Source organism: Bos taurus, chromosome 24, assembly GCF_002263795.3.
Source record: "Bos taurus isolate L1 Dominette 01449 registration number 42190680 breed Hereford chromosome 24, ARS-UCD2.0, whole genome shotgun sequence".
NCBI lineage: Eukaryota > Metazoa > Chordata > Mammalia > Artiodactyla > Bovidae > Bos > Bos taurus.
The window spans coordinates 56,313,436-56,332,728 of NC_037351.1; the positions used below are offsets into that span (position 1 = coordinate 56,313,436).

A 19,293-nucleotide genomic window follows, 5' to 3' on the forward strand; every position below is an offset into this window, starting at 1 on the left:
CAGATCACTGGACACGTCGGTAGTGACCAGGCAAGCAACCTGTCACTAGTCAGTTCTATAGCGATTGCTCGGGTAACAGACTCTTTCTTGCTGGCGTGTCACTTTGTTTTACATTTTTGTTGGTTTCCATGGGACCAGCGTGGGACTTCTCTGGCAGTCCAATGGTTAAGACTCCACACTGCCTACGCAGGGAGTGTGAGCTTGATCCCTGGTCTGGGAACCAAGATCCTACATGCCTCTCAGCACAGCCAAAAGATTAAAAAAAAAAAAAAAAATAGAACCAATATGATTACTCATTCATTACTATTTAAAGGCATTTTTGCTACACTCTACAGGTGTTTGTGGGGCTTCCCTTAACTACTGTGTAGCTCAGTCAGTAAAGAATCTGCCTGTAATGCAGGAGACCTGGGTTCGATCCCTGGGTCGGGAAGATCCCTGGAGAAGGAATGGCAACCCACTCCAGTATTCTTGCCTGGAGAATGCCAGGGACAGAGGAGCCTGGCAGGCTCCAGTTCAAGAGCTGCAAGAGTTGGATACGACTTAGCGACTACACCACCACCACCACCATGTGTGTTTGTGGGCTCTGTGGATGTAAATGGAAGTCCTTGGAAGTCCATGACTTCCGCTATGCTTGTAGCATTCCTGAGCTTCATATTTTTCAACTATTCTGTAATTTTTGACTACTGATGATGGCTTTTCATTTTCTTATGAATAGGAATAATGTCCTGGGACTATTTTTCTTTCTGTGTGTGTTTTTCCTTCCCAAACTTTTCCCTGAATAATTTAATTGTAAATTCTCATGACACTGCCTGAGTATATTTACTTTTGCAAGTGCATTATTTAATAGATTCTGTGGTTTTAAAATAAAACGTAGCAAGACTTTCACATCCTCTGTTGGTAGACTGTCCATGGACCATACTGCCTGTGTTGTGCTGTTCGCTCAGTTGTGTCCAACTCTTTGTGACCCCATGGACTTTTACCCTTCCAGGCTTCTCTGGCCATGGAGTTCTACAGGTAAGAATACTGGCGTGGGTTTCCAGCTCCTCCTCCAGGGATACCCCATAGTGACCATTATTAAAAAATAAAACCCAATTGCATACTACTCTGGCACACATTAAATCTTTCCTATCTCATAGTAACAGAGCCTTTCTTCATTCTAGCATAAAGTTCTAGGCTTCAGGATTGTAAGAGAGGACTTTACTAAAGTGAACCGTATGCTGTTAAGGGCTTCCCTGGTGACTCAGATGGTAAAGAATCTGCTAGACAGTGTTCAATGCCTAGGAGATAGCTAGTAACTTATTAATTCATTGAACAAATGTGTCAGGAAGCAATGGCTCATTACTTAGATGAATTAAATTCTCAAAAGTATTAGAATGTAAACCAGTAAGGAGATTTGGGTTTTTGTGTGTGTGTTTTTTTTTTAAGTTACTCATCAAATACTGTGTTGTAGTAATTTAAGCTAGAGTATGAGGGATAAAAGCAATTCCTTTTGAAATTCAGACTTCTGGATTTTCAGAGTCTGGTATAATGCTGCTGCTGCTGCTGCTGCTGCTAAGTCGCTTCAGTCATGTCCAACTCTGTGCGACCCCAGAGACGGCAGCCCACCAGGCTCCGCCGTCCCTGGGATTCTCCAGGCAAGAATACTGGAGTGGGTTGCCATTTCCTTCTCCAATGCATGAAAGTGAAAAGTGGTATAATGCTAAGGACAGTAAATTCTGAAGGCAGTGACTCATATCCTTGGTATCTGTGTATAATTCTCGCTATAGGATAAGTGAAGATAGAGGAAGACCTTGAGAAAGTGGCCTTTGGTGAAATCCTGCCAGTTACCTCAGAAACGCTCATTTTACTTGAACTCATAGTTCAAGTTTTTGAGTTCCTCTTCAAAATGATTATTTCCTGGCAAAAAAACAAGTTGAAGGGTGTAAAATCAGTGACTTTTTCTTTTAAGCACAGTGTAAATGATTAAATGTTCATTTCTTTGGGGAAAAAAATCTGACTGATAGCCAGAGCTGAATTGTCCTGGGACTGGGTCTACCATAGATTCAAAGAATGTTCCCAGCATAAGTCATCCTATGAAATTCCAGCTTCCCGTTCAATGATGCATGTAATTGTCTGTCCCTAATCACACCTAGTTCTTCCTGAACTCAGGGATTTACTCTTCTGTCATCCCTCACCTCCAGTAATTCACTCCAAACCCCTCAAATGGAGTCTTTTTATGCCAGAAAGCGTTATAGAGTTCTTTCCCTTGAGAGTTCATGAGACCTACTAGAACCATTGAATGCCTCCGATTTCTGACGCCTCCCCACCACCCCTATCTCCTCTCTGTACTGAAACCCCACATTCAGTCAGAGCATCCACTGCCTGAGTGTGTGTAATATCTACACACTTCCGGGTCCCCTCCCGACCATCATCAAGGGCATGATCATGGAGGTAGAACCTAGTCTGCCCGTGAAGGGATACTTTGTTCAGTAAGCCATCCATGGAGAGACTTGGATCCATAAGACAGGCGTCTGGAATTAATGCCTCTTTGGTAGCTGGACTGCTTGCCACTTTTTGAGGCTTAATGATTTCTTTTCTTATATATGTAACTTTATTTGTTTTTGGCTCTGCTGGCTCTTCATGCCTGAGTGGGCTTTTCTCTAACTGGTGATCGGGGGCTTCTCTCTCCTTGCAGTGCTTGGGCCTCTCTCGTTGTGGAGCACGGGCTCCAGGGTCCGTGGGCTCCTGTAGTTGCAGCTCCTGGCTCTAAAGCTCAGGCTCAACAGTTGTGGCTGCACCGGACCAGGGATCAAACCCATGTCTCCTTCACTGGCAGGATTTTTACCACTGAGCCACCAAGGGAAGCCTGAGGCTTAATGGTTTCAAATCAAAGAATAGAGCAGTGAATTGAGAGGACTGTCCAAGGGATGGGAGCATCAGTGTGTCCACTATTTTAAAGTGAGTCCAGAAGTATTTAATAAACAGCTGCCTGTGATCCCTTCCCCTCCTCGTTCACTCATCTGAGGATCCTTTTTTTTTTTTTTTCTTTTTTCTTTTTGGTAATACAAGTTGACTGAGACTCTGTTTCTGCTCTTGCAGAGCCAGTAGCCAGGCTATCTATGGTTACTACTTTTTTCCTTCTTTTTTCAAGGTGAACCTAAATAAAAGAAGAGTTATATTTTTCTTTGGTATATACTTTAGGGAAGAAACTGGGCTTTTCCTCTTAGATTCTTGGGCTTGAAAATAGGCTTTTTTAAAAATAGTTCACAAATTACTGAAAATACTTAAAACTTCGATTGTCAAAAGAAAAGTAAAAAGGTTTTAAGGCCAAATTTGCCAGATAGATTAAATTTCTTAATTCAGGAATGTAAAATGTATGGTTGTTGTAAAAAATAGATGTACCCAAGGAAATATAAGCTAAGATATATATAAATGCAGGCTGCTTAGCAGATTGGGAAATCATGCAGAATTAGATATTGCCTGGTAAAGATTTTATTTTCCCTTCAATTTTGAGGCAATTGTCCCATAGGGAAGAGAGCCTCCCAAGGAAGTTAGAAATGCCCAGAACTATTCAGAAGTGGAGCTTCCCCGGTGGCTCAGTGGTAAAGAATCTGCCTGCAGTGCAGGAGACATGGGTTCAGTCCCAGGGTCAGGAAGATCCCCTGGAGGAGAAAATGGCAACCCACTCTAGTATTCTTGCATGGAGAATCCCATGAACAGAGAATCCTGGCGGGCTGCAGTCCACGGGGTCGCAAAGAGTCAGACACAACTGAACACCTGAGCACACACACATTCAGAAGGACACAGAGAAAGCTGCCTCATCTCTCCCTTCTCTTTTGCCAACCAGTACAAAGTGGGACTTAAATTCTGAGGCTTCACAGCAAGCGTCAGGGTGTTCTTTAATTATAATATTCTTTATTCTTTTTAGCCTGCCATATCATGTAAGCATTTACATTTATTTTTAAAGTTTCTTTAATATTTCACTTGAGAGGTAGAAAAGAGCATGTGATATTCAATAAAAGAGTACCTGCAAAGAGCCTTTAAAATGGCACTTTTCTAAACCTAAAATAGAAAGGATCACATTTCAGTGATGCAGTGTAATACTAGTGCAAATTATGTTATGTAAATCCAGATTTGCTTGAGTGTTTTGTAAGAAATTGTGACTTGAATGAGATCTCAACAAAAATCAGATGTAAAACAGACCTGGATTAAACAATGAATTGTTCAGAAGGAAGGAAGCAATTACTTTTCAGAAACAACATATATCCTTCTCCATGGTCTCTGGCAGAGTGTTTTCAAGAATGATTTGATCAATAACCTCACAGTAGTGGCAGATATAGAAAAGAATAAATGTTTATCACACTTGTAAACATCTGAGGCAAAGCCGAAGTATTTGCTGAAAAGACAACATCCATTTTTGAATTTCCCCATGGGTTGGGGCAAGGCAGAAGGTGGGGGTGGCATTTACTATTAAATCTGTAAGGTCGGGTATTAGTGACTGGAACCAGAAGTTAAATTTAACAATGCAGTTTTATTATAGATATATCTGTGTGTTTCCTGGCAGAATGAAATAAGTTGTACTGAGTTGTCCAAAGGGTGTTTCATTTCTGTGTGGACAGCTTACACACATCTTGGCAACCGAGAGGAGCTTATTTGTGCCTTCTGAAAAACAAACAAATGTAATCAAGCCTTTGAAAAGCATTCCACTTGTATCGTTTCTTAGTTGATTCATATTTCTTAATATTTTTAATATTCTTAATTCTTAATACACTTAATTCTTAATATTTCTTATTTAATTCATCTTGGGATATTTTTTGACACTTGGGCTGATATCTAGATTCCAGCTTTTTCAGAAGAAAGGTGAATCCATGGCTTAGGTTATAAACAGAGGAGGGCAGAGCTGCTGAGGCTAGCAGGATGTGCAGTGCTTACAGCAAGAACCAGTCAGCCTTCCCCATCTTCAGCTGTCCTTTTGTGCAGTCCTGTGGCCTCAAATGAAATAGTGATTATGTGTAAGGCCTGTGTTTTAAAACACAGCTTTAACACTAGCTTTAGAGAAGCCCTTTTTCTTTTCTGATAATCCTTATAGTAAGGATGAGGGACAGAGGAGAAAGTAAACCCTTCTTGTCATCGTGTTGCTTTAGACACCAGAGTGAAGACAAAGCAGGTCTATACCGGGCAGAGCGAATCTGCACACGGTGGACGGGAGCGTGCCACCACCCCGAGGGCACGGGGCTCTGAAAAGGATGGTGCGGCATCCAGAGCCCCCAGCGAGGACCCAAGGATTGCGGGGTTTCGTGTGTCTCCCCGCCCTCGGACCTGTGAGGTCTCCCGGGAGCCATGCGTGTTCCCAGGACGCTTGCCTCACGGGGCAAAGGCCAAGTGCTGCCATCTCTTGGCACACGTATTTGACACTGCGGTTGTAGGCATGACTGGAGGGTTTAGTGGGTTCTATTTAATGAATTCAGATTGGAGGAGACGCTCTTGAAACATGGAGGTGGGGCATACTTTGTGTGGGACAAAACGGTCTACAGGGAAAGAATTGAATTCTCATCATACTTGAAACCAATGTGGCCTTTAGTGGCTTTGGATTAATCATAACTTCATCCTCCTTTTACCAGGCACTTTGATTTTGTAACCACACCCCACCCCCATATAGAATTCTATTAAGGAATGATGAGTTGAAGCTTGGATGTCCATGTCAGTGAGTTAATTATCAAATGATACAATAGCTGTGACAAATCTGCAAAATGTCATCAAAAGTCACTAAAAAATAAAATTTACCAGATTGTACATATCAAAAAAAAAAATCACCTTTTTTAATCCAATTATTATTTTTTGTAGGACATGAATGTAATTTAAATGATGTTTACACACACAAAAAATTAAGGACCTTATTCTACTTATAAAATAAGAAAATACTTTTTAAAAATATAGTAATATGGAATATTTGAGAAACTACAGGTCTTATTCCTGATTATTCCAAGTTCTTGATAGTATATTATAGCACTTAATAGCTAAGGAAAATAAGCTTTTAGCAACAATATCCCAACCTAGTGCCAGTAGGAATAATGTGTCATATAAGAAGGTATGTAATTTATCCCATGATTTCAAATATGTGGGAATGGCTCCTGCCTGAAGAAGTCACAGTTATGAGATTATTTATGGAGTCTTATACTAAAAAATACAATATGATAAACTTTACAGAGAATGTCAGTGAAAAGTCCTGACAGTGCAGTCCTTTAGTTTAATGTGAGAGTTCATAGGCAATAACAGAGTTCACAATCACTCTGTATTCTGCAACATCCATCCTTGTGTTGAGCATATTAGAAAAAAACCTGGTAAAGAATTTAGGATTGGAAGGAAGTTTCTGAATACAGAACTTTAGAAAAGTTAAATTCATGGACTAGGTTGAGATAATAGATATAAATATTTTAGGAATAAATATTAGGAAATAATATCTATAGAATGATGATAATGGATTATACATTAAACCTCAGTTGGGAAGAAAGAGTTCACCACAGGACTCTTTTAAATCACTGTTCTGAGATGGCTAAAATAATGGGAAAGGGAAGTAGGAACTCTTTTCAACCTTTCTCCATGAGGTCAGCCCCTGTGTTAGTCTGAGGCATGTAAGTCCTTGAAAAATATCTAGAAAAAAGGATTAGGAAAAACAAAAAGTGTTCCAAAACATGTAGGCCAAGGGGAAAAAAAAACTCAGCAATAAAGGTTTTTTTTTGTGTTGAGAGCCAAGGAGAGATAGAGATACATTATGGTAGAGAAAACAGTCAATGAAAAATAACCAAGACTAATGGGAATTTAATGCTTTTGCATTCTCTTCTTATATAATAAACTCAACAACACAGAAAGAGAGAATGGAAGATGGCAAGAAAAATAGAAAACTACAGATAACTCCCGAGTAGGGCAGAAGTAGGACTCCGGAAACCCTCCCAACGGCACTTTCTGAACAGAGTGGTCTCTGTGCGCTGGCCACTGCGGGCCTCTCTCCCGCTGGCATCCACTGCAGGTCAGCGGGCTCGGAATTCGCTGTGCGAGTTTCTGCACTCTGCGCCTGCAGTAGCCGTACAGCTGGTTGAAGGTCACTGCTCCTTAGGAATAGTCTCCACATGAGGAATTGGGAGGATCAGAATATTTATGGAGTCCTTGGTGGCTCAGCGGGGAAAGAATCCACCTGCAATGCAGGAGACACAGGGGATGTGGGTTCGATCCCTGGGTTGGGCAGATCGCCTGGAGAAGGGAATGGCAACCCACTCCAGTATTCTTGCCTGGGAAATCCCATGGACAGAGGAGCCTGGCAGGCTACACTCCATGGGGCCGCAGAGTCGGACATGACTGAGCGACTAAGCACTACTAGCAGATAGAGTATGGGAACGTCCAGGAGACTGTCAGCAAGCAGGATCCTGGCAGTGTGAGCCTTCAGTTTATAAAGTTGTTTTAAAGAGATTTATTAGTATTTGTATTTAATTAACTAGAATTACATTCATATTTTTAAAAGCGTATCATAAATCAGAATTTATTCAGTGGCCAAGAAGAGGAATCTTAATGAATACTACTCTAATCTAATTTCACTGACCCTGTGTTCTTTAATTTCTTATTTTTCTTAATGGAGAAGGTGTGTATTAAGGATGATACTAAATTATTTATGTCGTTCTCCCTTCGTTGAATGTCTTGTTTTCCATGCCCCTTTATTGGGTGTTATTTTAAGTGCCATATTCTGTAGACAAATTAAGTTTTTCTAATAGGTCTTAACCATTTTGGTTTTCAGTAGTTTTGTAATCTTCCTTTCTGAAAAAGAATTAGTATGTTGAAAATCGATTAGCTTAAATAGCAGCTCCTTTACTGTGTCACTCTCACAAGTTTGCAGAGAAGTGGAAAGCCCTTTTAGACAAACACATGTGAAGTGCGTGGCTTATTATTTTCTTATAGCTTGATTGCTCTTCTGGAAAATGTTCAAAAATTTTCCTCGTGTAAAAGCTGGATTGTCCATTTCAGTACTAATGCTATCTATTAAATATGAGTCTTAACATCTTTATGGTATATAATCTTTAATGTATGGAATTTTCTATTTGCAGATTCTAGAATTTCAAAAATACTTTACTAAATCCTGTACCTTTTGCATTAGCATAGTATTTGTGGACAGTGATAGATATAAATTTAGATTTAGAACTTTAAAACAATGAAGTTAAGACGGTTTGGTCCAGCAGTCCTGAATCAATAGCCAGTATTATAAGTTGAGCAAAAATGTATGACTATATTAAAAAGGAAGAAATGGTTTCTGGTGGCATGCACAAAGCTACTAGAGTGGTGAGCAAGAGTTCAAGGAAAAGAACACTCCCGGCGGATTTACAGGAAGGGTATCCCGATTGAGAAACAGTTCAGTTCCATTGAGTCGGTGATGCCATCCAACCATCTCATCCTCTGTCGTCCCCTTTTCCTCCCGCCTTCAATCTTTCCCAGCATCAGGATCTTTTCTAAGGGCTGAATTCTTCACATAAGGTGGCCAAAGTATTGGAGTTTCAGTTTTAGCATCAGTCCTTCCAATGAATATTCAGGACTGATTTCCTCTAGAATGGACTGGTTGGATCTCCTTGCAGTCCAAGGGACTCTGAAGAGCCTTCTCCAACACCACAGTTCAAAAGCATCAGTTCTTCGGTGCTCAGCTTTCTTTATAGTCCAACTCTCATATCCATACATGACTACTGAAAAAACCATGGTTTTGACTAAATGGACCTTTGTTGGCAAAGTAATGTCTCTGCTTTTTAAAAGATGTCTAGGTTGGTCATAGCTTTTCTTCCACAGAGCAAGCATCTTTTACATTTCATGGCTACAGTCACCATCTGCCGTGATTTTGGAGCCCCCCAAAATAAAGTCTCTCACTGTTTCCATTGTTTCCCCAGCTATTTGCCATGAAGTGATGGGACCAGATGCCATGATCTTAGTTTTCTGAACGTTGAGTTTTAAGCCAACTTTTTCACTCTCCTCTTTCGCTTTCATCAAGAGGCTCTTTAGTTCCTCTTCACTTTCTGCCATAAAGGTGGTGTCATCTGCATATCAGAAGTTATTGATATTTCTCCCAGCTTTTGATTCCAGCTTGTGTTTCATCCAGACCAGCATTTCTCCTGATGTACTCTGCATATAAGTTAAATAAGCAGGGTGACAATATACAGCCTTGATGTACTCCTTTCCCAATTTGGAACCAGTCTGTTGTTCATGTCCAGTTCTAACTTGCTTCTTGATCTGCATACAGATTTCTCAGGAGGCAGGTCAGGTGGTCTGGTATTCCCATCTCTTTCAGAATTTCCCACAGTTTTTTGTGATCCACACAGTCAAAGGCTTTGGCATAGTCAATAAAGCAGAAGTAGATGTTTTTCTGGAACTCTCTTGCTTTTTCGATGATCCAACTGATGTTGGCAATTTGATCTCTGGTTCCTCTGCCTTTTCTAAAACCAGCTTGAACATCAGGAAGTTCACGATTCACATATTGCTGAAGCCTGGCTTGGAGAATTTTGAGCATTACTTTACTAGCGTGTGAGATGAGTGCAATTGTGCGGTAGTTTGAGCATTCTTTGGCATTGCCTTTCTTTGGGATTGGAATGAAAACTGACCTTTTCCAGTCCTGTGGCCACTGCTGAGTTTTCCAAATTTGCTGGATATTGAGTGCAGCACTTTCACAGCATCATCTTTCAGGATTTGAAATAACTCAAGTGGAATTCCATCACCTCCACCAGCTTTGTTCACAGTGATGGTTCCTAAGGCCCACTTGACTTCACATTCCAGGATGTCTGGTTCTAGGTGACTGATCATACCATCGTGGTTATCTGGGTCATGAAGATCTTTTTTGTGTAGTTCTTCTGTGTATTCTTGCCACCTCTTCTTGATATCTGCTGCTTCTGTTAGGTCCATACCATCTCTGTCCTTAGTTGTAGTTAACTTTCCCCAGGAGCAACTGTGGCTGTGCCGCCCTTTGAGACCATTGAAGAACTGGAGGATGGCTTCTGGGGAGCAGCCAAACCCCATACGCTAAGGAATTAGCTGTGTGCATTTCTCAGCGCTTCCGGGCAATAGTGACGAAAGCACCAGTTCTTACGCCACCCCCTCTTTGCTACTGTATCTGTTTTCCTCTGTGTCCGTATTGGTACCTGATTTAACAAGGTGTAATTTACATGTAGTAAACTCACCCACTGTCAGGGCACAGTTGGATGGGTGTTAGCCAGTGTGAACAATCTTGTCACCCTCCGAAACTTCTTCTACCCCTTTGCAGTCAGTCCTCACACCCTGGCGACCCCTGATTCTTCCTGTCACTGTAGTTTTGCCTCATCGAGAATTTCACATAAGTAGAATTAATCGGTATGTGTTTTTAGTGTATGTGTCTGAATGATTTCACTTAGCGTCACGTTCTTGTTCATCCACCTACCTATATTTTTAGTCTGTTTCTTTGCTAATCTCTGACTGTAAACTTCTCAACAGAGTCCCAAATGCATACTCCAACTAGAAAACTGGGCCCATCTACCAGAACAGAAACTGTTTGGCCGCACTAAGTAGAGGAAAACTAAAACCAAACGAATAATTATTTTAAGTCTTTTTTTTTAGTTTATTCTGTGTACCTTATTACTAGTCATTGGAGTTTTTATTTCCTTTGTCTTCCCCTTCCCAGGGTGCTTTCTAGCATCTGTACTTTTTAATTTAAAGGAAAGGTTGTTTTTGTTTTCAGCATTTTGTGGTAATTCCACATCTCTTGTAATAAGGTACTGTGCCCTGAGGTGTCTCAAAACGTGACTAGAAATCAGTGGGTCAGAAAATCCTTATATGAAAAAATAAACGTAACTTAAAACTATATGTGACTGTACTATAATTTTCTTCACACATATATTTCTAGTACAAGTAAATTATCTAAGTGAATCTACCTTTTTTTGCTTCCTAGAAAAATGTAAGCTGTACACTGAGACTGTCATAGAAGCGCAAGACAGGAGTTAGTTACTCCCTTCAGCTGACAACTGTAGCTGAATAATTCTCTTCAGAGTATCTTAGAATGTTTTCTCCAGCCTGTCTCTAAATTGAGTGTTTATCTGCATTCTGCACCTCAGATTATTTGATTAGAAAAAGATCAGATGGGATACAAGAAATTATTTCGTAACTAAAAAGTATCCTGTTTCTGAAACCCTTCTTCCCACAAACGAAGGAGACTAGGATAGTGAGATAATGTGCCGGCTGTCACACCCAGTGATGTAATATTTAGAATATATAATCGGGCCTCTACAAACACGTGTAAAATGTCCTGTAACACTTGAGTGGCTGCAGCTGTCATCTCATTTTTTCTGGATTAAGTTTGGTCAAGAAAGAAGCTGCCTCATTTTCTAGTTGTCATTTGCCCAGGAAGTAAAAGCAAATTGTAATGAGGGAATCACAGCAGGAGAACCTCCTAACAAATGAGAGGCATATATTGACTGGCAGCCAGCATGCCATTTCAGTGATAAATGTATTTTTATACACTGCTGTTCAAGGTCATTCTCTGTTGTCCTTGAGTGTGCAGCCATGAAAAATCATGCAGTTCACATTCTAAGCAGTTCTAATAATCAGTGAAAAGATGCTTTACTTAAAAAAAAAATCAGTCATTAATTTTATACAGCAGTTAGATAAATTCGACATCTTTACACTTCTGTGGTGGTTTTATCTTACTTTTGTTCAAAACTGAAATCAAAAGCGATCAAGGGAAATATAAATTCATGACATGGTAAAGTATATTTGTATAGATTTATTGTAGTGTTCACAGAGGCTAAACTTGAATGTGGACAAATCTCAGTAATTAAATGTTCTTTGTTTTATGGTCCTACAGTTTTTTTTTTTTAATTTTAAAGAATTTATGCTCTAGGAAGTCCAAAACACAATATCTTTTATCTTAAGACCTGTACCATTTGTTTGAAATAGACTTTATGTTAAAAATACTGAAAAGTTTACTTTTAGGTTCACCCAAATCCCAAGAAAATGTTTTCACTAACTTTTTGAACATGTTCAGTTCAGTTCAGATCAGTCGCTCAGTCGTGTCCGCCTCTTTGCAACCCCATGAATCGCAGCACACCAGGCCTCCCTGTCCATCACCAACTCCCGGAGTTCACTCAAACTCACGTCCATTGAGTTGGTGATGCCATCCAGCCATCTCATCCTCTGTCGTCCCCTTCTCCTCCTACCCCCAATCCCTTCCAGCATCAGAGTCTTTTCCAACGAGTCAACTCTTCGCATGAGGTGGCCAAAGTACTGGAGTTTCATCTTCAACATCAGTCCTTCCAAAGAACACCCAGGGCTGATCTCCTTTAGAATGGACTGGTTGGATCTCCTTGCAGTCCAAGGGACTCTCAAGAGTCTTCTCCAACACCACAGTTCAAAAGCATCAATTCTTCGGCGCTCAGCCTTCTTCACAGTCCAACTCTCGCATCCATACGTGACCACTGGAAAAACCATAGCCTTGACTAGACGGACCTTTGTTGAACATGTTAGTTACACTTAAATAAGTATTCTGATATTATTCTGGGAGAAAATGATCAAGTTATTTACCATTTTTTCCCCAAAACTAAACCATACTTATCTAAATATAAAGTGACCAAAACCATGGTCATTTTAGTTATGAATCTTATATGAATCTAAGTTTAGAGATGAATTGTTTAGATATGAATCTAATATCTAAAGGTTTATTCAGTTCAGTACAGTCACTCAGTCACGTCCGACTCTTTGTGACCCCATGGACTGCAACACGCCAGGCCTCCCTGTCCATCACCAACTCCCAGAGCTTGCTCAAACTCATGTCCATTGAGTCGGTGATGCCATCCAACCATCTAATCCTCTGTTGTCCCCTTCTCCTCCTGCCTTCAATCTTTGCCAGCATCAGGGTCTTTCCCAGTGAGTCAGTTCTTTGCATCAGGTGGCCAAAGTATTGGAGCTTCAGCTTCAGCATCAGTCCTTCCAGTGAATATTCAGAACTGACTTCCTTTAGGATGGACTGGTTGGATCTCCTTGCAGTCCAAGAGACTCTCAAGAGTCTTCTCCAACACCACAGTTCAAAAGCATCAATTCTTTGGTGCTCATGTTTCTTTATAGTCCAACTCTTACATCCATCCATGACTACTGGAAAAAGGTTTATATATGAATCTATAAACAATTATATTTGTAAAAGTCAATTGTATGTAAACAGTGATGGTTTGGATCCCACAATGTCTTCTAGTAAATATTTTTTTAAATATTATTGCTGGGTGTAAACGTCCCTCTAACAGTATGTGTTCACAGTTAGTATATATTCACTGAAAATCCCAGGGCTCTTCATGGTCTGTCTTCAGCCTAATTCTCCATCCATTTTTATCTTTCTCCACGCCATCCCTTCTACTGTTAAGTCCTAATCATTCTGAGGACTTTTTAGTTTTTCTTACAACGTACACTCTCTTTCTTTCAGTCTTGTGATTATATTACACTCTGCATGGAACACTTGTTGTCCCCTACTTCACCCCAGCATACACATAAACACACACAACACACTCACCCCCCGCATCACCACTACCAGCACCAGCATCACCACCACCACATAACCACTCGTGATCGCTGCCCAAAAAACCTCCACGGTTTCTTACTATAATCTCATAGCTTAAGTTCTACTGGAACGTGACTCCCAACCAAACCCCTCGACTCTTAGCACAGACAAAGCCTTTGAGCCCACCGGGAACCAGGGGGAAGGAGCAGTGAGCTCACAGGACACTCAGTCAGACCCACCTTTGAGTGTTTAAGGGTCTCCTGCAGAGGCATGGGTCGGCAGTGGCCTGCCATGGGAACAGTGGTCCTGGGAGCAGCAGTCCTGGGAGGCACGTGTTGGCATTAGTCCCTTGAAGGTCACCATTAGCAATACCACAGAGCCTGTATGTAGAGGGGCAGGAGAAGGAGTGTCAACTCTGGGGGGGTCCAGTGTCCAGGGGTTTAAGACAGGTAACCTCATACTCTTCCCTGACATCCCACATATATTCCTGCTGGGCTTTACGTACATATGCCCTCTATATGTGTAAAGATATTAGAACGTATAGGAGTCTGGTATATACAGTAGATAAGTAGGTTCCTGGTGTCTGACTTGCACCTTGAAATGCTTTTTCTCAGAGAAACTGTTATAAATAGTGCTTAGGAGATTGAACTGGCCCTACAAATTCTGCAACAGTAAGAATTCTATAGACTTTTGGAGCTGGCCTAGAAATCTGTTATTTGTGGCATTGTTTCTATAGATAATTGTGTTCTGAGTTCTAAACAACAGAATTCCAAACCTGTTATTTGATGACTACCTTTTTGGAAATACTGCAACAGCCTACATGTAAAAGTTTCTCCCAGAGTGTGATCATTAAAAATGAAAAAGTGTCTAGATTGCATGTGGAGTAACATGGAATGACACAGCTGGTCTTGAATGTACAAACTACAAATAGAATCATTTATTATTTCTTATATTTTAATGCAAAATTAATCTCAGGAATTTAAAATGCAAAGAAATTCTCACAGTATCAATTTATTCTCACCTCACGTGTACCGTTGACTGACTTTGGACTCTGACTTTTTCATATGTAAAAGTGGAAGTGTGAATCAGAATTCTCATGAAATTTTAAACTTTCCAAAGATCCAGAAATGGGCCTTCCTGTTCTTTGTTAACTCAAACCTTCGCTGTGAAGGCGGTTGTAAGTTTTCTCAGGCTCACCGGTTGTTTGCTCTGTAGTGAGGGTAAGTTAGTGCTAAAGCAGTTTCAAACTCTGACTCCTGAATAATGAGAAGTTTAAAACCTACGATTTTTAGTGCAGTCTTATTCTACAATGCCATATCTCAATATCTATCTCAATTGACTGTTAAATGAAGCATTCACCATAAAAGTGTTGTTGTTCAGTCGCTAAGTCAAGTCTGACTCTTTGTGACCCCATGGACTGCTGCATGCCAGGCCTCCCTGTCCTTCACCATCTCCTGGAGTTTGCCCAAACTCATTTCCATTGAGTCCACGATGCCATCCAACCATCTCATCCTCTGTCGTCCCCTTCTCCTCCAGCCCTCAATCTTTCACAGCAGTAGGGTCTTTTCCAGGGTGGCTCTTTGCATCAGGAGGCCAAAGTACTGAGCTTCAGCTTCAGCATGAGTCCATCCAATGAATATTCAGGGTTGATTTCCTTTAAGATTGATAGTTTGATCTCCTTGCTGTCCAAGGGCCTTTCAGGAGTCTTCTCTAGCACCACAATTCAAAAGCATCAATACTTTGACACTCAGCCTTCTTTATGGTCCAACTCTCAAAATACTGTTTTTTAAATGTTTCTTCAGCCATAGTATTGCTTTCTGAAAGAAACTTCCGCTTTCAAAGAGCACACCTGTCTTGTATTTATTTTATTGTTTTACAAAAATGATTGGTGAGTCTTTGTCTTTTCCAAGCTATAGAAGGAATTACATGTGTTAAATAGTGTTTCTCTCTTTTTTAAAAAAAAAACAAACAGGAGTAAGTTGGGGGGTGGGCATACACTTGTCACGTGGGGCACTATTTTAGCATTTAAAATGATCCAACAAGTCTCGTCTCTGAACAGATATCTTTATAAAAAATAATGTAGAGGGATAGCAAATGTTTCATACTAAGAAAAGAAAAGCTGATAAACGTTATGATGTCAAAGACAAGCTAATAGAAAGTCTGGAAGGATGTATCCCAAAGGGCCCTTGGTAGTTCTTCTGAGGCATGGGACCTGATTAGTGAAAAATAGTTGGGTAGGGTTTCAGTTGTATAACAGGTACTTAAAAAAGAGTGGTGAGGTTATAGGTAATTCTTCATTTCCTTTTTTTGTGTGTTACTCTTTAAAAAAAAAAAAAAGAAAGAAAGAAACCACCCAAAATAAAAATCATACACCTGTTAAAAACCATTTTTGCAGAGTTTATATATATAATCTATTAAGCCTTCAGACACGTGTCCAAACTGCCTTCTTTATATATTTACTCTTAAAAAGAAAGTATTGTATTAAATGGAAGGCTTTTTCTGGAGGTTTATATGCTTTGCTCAGTTTTGCTCAGTGGATAAAATTAGTGTGTATACTATTAAGTATGCTTTTAATAGTATCTGTTATAAGGCATAGAATGTTATTTCAAGGCACACATCTGTGCATTACATACGTAATAGCAATTATAAGCAGATTAGTAACAAAGTGCGTTCTGAGTTAGAGCTTCAGAGGATTCATGTTTGCTTGTGAAGAGCATAAATTAAACCATCAAAACAGTTGTTTCCCTTAAGGACTGTAGTGATGTGGGTAGCTTGTCAGTGCTGGAGAGGGCAACAAGTGGGCTAGTGGTATTGATTTTCACCTTGTGTTACCACAACATTTTTTCATTGACAAATATTAATTGCTTATTAAGTGCTAAAGAGTTTCATGGTCCAAATATTGGATTTTATAATGAATTGGCCTTTTAGTTTGCCTTATCATTAGGCAGTGTTATTGCATTAAAGATATAAAAGGTTTCAAGCAGCATATCTCCCACTCTAGGGGTATCAAATGAATATTCCTGTAGAGCTTATTCTCAGCAAGAGGATATTTAATTCATTTTCCTTTTCATGTAAGTGAATTCTCTTTGGCCTAACTATAGGGAACGCTTGCCTAAATACGTGTTGTATGACTCTATGTGCTCAGTAGCATCCAACTCTCTGTGACCCCACAGATCTTTGCAACCTCATGGACTGTAGCCCACCAGGCTCCTCTTGTCTGTGGAATTTTTCAGGCAAGAGTACTGGAGTGGGTTGCCATTTTCTTCCTCCAGGAGATCTTCCCAACCCAGGGATCAAACCCGTGACTCTTCATTGGCAGGCAGATTCTTTACCACTAGCATCACCTGGGAAGCCCTATCATCAGTGGTAAATTGTCTGATATATCTTGTATTGATTCTAGTTTATGAATCCAGTAAATCAGTGAAAGTTCTATCAGAACAAAATTGGTGGCTGTGATCATTAATATGAGTCTTTATAAATCATTAGCTTGATTAAAATATTTCTCCTTTCATTTTTTAAAAGGATCTGTATATCAAAGTGAGTAACCAAATACGTATGTGTATATATTTGCATACACTCACATATGCAAAGACGTAACAAGTTCCACTTTAAAATCCCTTTTGTCTTTCCCTTAAATAGTATATCTTTTTTAACGTAATTATATTCAAAGAAGTCTATTAGCCCTATTATATAATGACCTTTCTAAAATATCAATATTTGTGGATAACTGATGAAATTTAAGCAAAGTTAAAATTACAGAAATGGGACTGTCAGTGTTATCAGTTAATTAGTATTGGTCATTTGGAATTAGAAGTTCAATTCTAATTCAAATATATGCTTTTGATCCTAGCAACTTGCCTTTTTAATAAGTTATTTCCTGATCTGAGTTAAATAATTACTACTTGATAAAGGGTGATTATTTAAAAGATAAGATATTACCAAACTTCAAAGCAGTTTTGTTAAGTATTAACTGCAGTGAGTCATCACAAAATTCTCTGCCTAAAAAGTGACTTGTATGCTGCGGACAACTTTGAAGGCTTTCATTTAAAAATATTAGCCTAAAACTTTGAGATTTCAAGTCTACAAATTGTAATTTAATAAACCAGCCCTTTCTTTTCTGCCCACCCCTTAAGTGGCAGTGTCCTCTGTCATTTCAACCACATCTTTTCACTCTGTCTGCTTTTCATGGGTTATCTCAGCCCCTTACGCTCAAGCATTTAACAGATACTCATGGAGAGACTGGCATGTGCCAGGAACAGTGCCAAGTGTAGAATCTGTGTCTTCAACGTGTGTCTGTGTGCTAACAACTCCCAAATCTGTCTCTCCTTTCCGTATATCTTGTCCTGAGTTCCACATTTTTCTTTCTAATTTTCTGACATATTTCTAACTACTTACTCAAGTCCTCCACATTAATACCTACGTGTCCCAAACTCAGCTCATTTCCCCCAGATGACATCCCACGGACCCCTTCCGTCCCCACTAAGTCCTGTTAGAGTGCTTTCTTTCTCTTACGCCTCCCTGTCCAGGAAACAGCATCACCGCCCATCCAGTCGGACCTCTCTTCCTGCCCGCATCCCGATCTTCATTCAACTCCTAACTTACCTGCTGTATTTGCCTGCCAACCATTCCTTGTCTCCTAATTTCTCTCCCTTCTCTCTGCCAGAGTTTTCCTAAAACTGGTCTGATCTGACTATTCCCTTATTTAAAAACTTGGGGAAACTCCTTGTGGAGTTTGGAGCTGTAAACCAAGTCAAGTTCTTAGCACAAGCAACAGGTGGTTTATCACCTGGCCACAGGTGGCTTCTTCCCTCATCTCCAAAGCCCTCTCCCTGTGTCCCTCTGGCCTCTCACGGTTCCGCTGGCAGGGGGACACAGGGTGCCCAGCGTTTCCTGGCCCTCACCTGCGTCTGCACTCTCCCAAGTCTGACCACAGTCACCTGCCTGCTGGCGTCGAGTCTTGTCCTGCAGGCCGGCTGCTCCGTTAAAGACCTCTCCACCAGCACCTCACTGCACTTTGTTCTGACACCTCCGACCCCTGAATGGAAACTGCTGCTTATTCCTCTGTCTCCATGCCACCGTACACACATTCCGGCATGCCAGTTCTCGTAGTACATACTGGTTGCTTACTGTCGGCCTGTCCTCCTCTCCTCCTCAGTTCATGGACAGGGGTCATATCTCATCTTTCTACTGATATCTAACACAGGTCCTAGAACATAATAAGCTCTTGATAAACATTTTAAACCTGTTATTGTACATTTCTCCTAAGAATATTAAATCCCATGAGTTGGGAAAAACAGATATCATCCTTATTTTTACAAATAAGCAAATTGTGTCTCAGAAGATTTTGCTGACCTCTAAAACCAACAAGGATCAACTTTAATCCATTAGGTAAACATGAGGTAGTCTCAGAATAAGTCAGGACTAACAAGTAGTATCAGTGTTATTTGACCTTAGTAACTGCTGGGGAATATTTTCAAATGTTAATTGCTCTGTGAAAAAAAAAAAAGTCCTACATATATTATTGTATTGTTTTATTACTATTTTAATATTGCAAATATGGAATGATACATCAAAGATAGAAGGATGATTTTATAGTGTTCTAATTTTGGGTTTCTTGACTTAACAAAGAAATAGACCTTGTAATTAATTAATAACCTAATTAATTAGGTTATGTTCCAGGCTAATCTGATTTTCTGAGAGGGCAATGGCACCCCACTCCAGTACTCTTGCCTGGAAAATCCCATGGACGGAGGAGCCTGGTAGGCTGCAGTCCATGGGGT

General features: G+C 40.2%; 1 protein-coding gene and 1 long non-coding RNA gene across 6 annotated transcripts in view; one reads left to right on the forward strand and one right to left on the reverse strand.

Annotated features, from left to right (window-relative positions):
* Positions 1–19,293, forward strand: part of WDR7 (WD repeat domain 7) — a 352,886-nt gene that overhangs the window by 311,865 nt on the left and 21,728 nt on the right. The gene's annotated exons all lie outside the window — the stretch shown is intronic.
* On the reverse strand, positions 4,482–18,857 carry LOC112444183 (uncharacterized). The gene is made up of 3 exons (XR_003032423.2): positions 18,415–18,857; positions 13,753–13,893; positions 4,482–4,641 (listed from the first exon to the last, which is right to left on the reverse strand). It is a non-coding gene; the product is annotated as an uncharacterized lncRNA (long non-coding RNA).